This window comes from Manacus vitellinus, unplaced genomic scaffold, assembly GCF_001715985.3.
Source record: "Manacus vitellinus isolate BGI_N305 unplaced genomic scaffold, ASM171598v3 scaffold_74_pilon, whole genome shotgun sequence".
NCBI lineage: Eukaryota > Metazoa > Chordata > Aves > Passeriformes > Pipridae > Manacus > Manacus vitellinus.
The window spans coordinates 2,458,497-2,459,751 of NW_021940780.1; positions in this window are offsets into that span (position 1 = coordinate 2,458,497).

Genomic DNA, 1,255 nt, shown 5'->3' on the forward strand with positions numbered 1-1,255 from the left:
GCCCCCCAAGCACCGGCTCCCCGTGGTGGAGGTAAGAGGGCTCGGCCCCCCCAAGCCGGGCTGGCGGGCGGGGGGCGGCTCTGCGGGTCCCCCCAACTTCGGGGGTGTTGTCCCAGCAGCAGCTTTTGGGTTTGTTTTCTTATTTTTTTTTTTTCTTCTTTTCCTTTTTATGTTATTTTTATTTTAATTATTTTTTTTTTCAGCAGAAGGGAAATTCTTTACAGAAATGCAGGAAAAAAAAAGCACCCCAGTATTTTGCTGAATACTTTTTATAATGTGAGATATTTTTATTTTATTTTATTTGGTCACTTTAAAACAACCACCCAACTATGGAGGAGAAAAATCAATTAGTCCTCTATTTTATTTTTTTTTTATTTTTTTTTCTTTCTCCTTCTGGTATGTGCATGTCATTGCATGACTGCTCTGATTTTTTTCTTCTTTTGTTTTAATAAAACTGTGCTCAGACATTTAAGCTAAACTAAGCAAAAATAATAATAATGACTTAAAAAGAAAAAAAAATCTTTGTTGCCAAAAGGTCGTGCTATCCAGGTTTGATGTCTGCATGTGAAAAAAAAAAACTACAAAAAAACACATTAAAAACGTACAAAAAATAAAGAGAAGAGGAAGAATGCAGTCTAATTTATGTGAACTGAAAGGAACAAAAAAAAAAAGAAAAAACAAAAAAAAAAACCAAACAAACCACAATCAGGTTTAACCACACAAACCTAAGGGAATGATATTTTTTGAAAGACTTTTGTATAAAGTTGAGTACTTAGAGAAAAAAAAAAATCATACCAGATGTAATATATTTTGTGGATGTTTTTATTTCTTGGATTTATAGTACCTTATACTAAGGTTAAAAAAAAAAAATTATGCTTGATATTGTGAAAAGGTGACAATTTTCACACACATTTCATTTGCTCATTTGTCATGTTGTAATGCAAATATGATAGTTAATGCATACAGCATTTTTAAGGGAAAAAATCAGAAATATTGAACTGATGTATTGTTGTACCATTTGCACTGTGAGCAAATGCTAATGCAGTAAATATATTGTGTTTGCTGACAATCAAAATCTGTAGTAAATATCTTTATTTGCTTAAAAATGATCTATACTGCTCTGGAAAGAGGAAAAAAAAAAAAAACCAAACCAACCAGTAACATGTAAGGGGGTTGTAAAACGTGCAGGGAAGTGGGTGCTGTGTCTCCTCACGGGCGACTTTGAAACCTGTTTGTACGGACTTTTCTTTTTCTT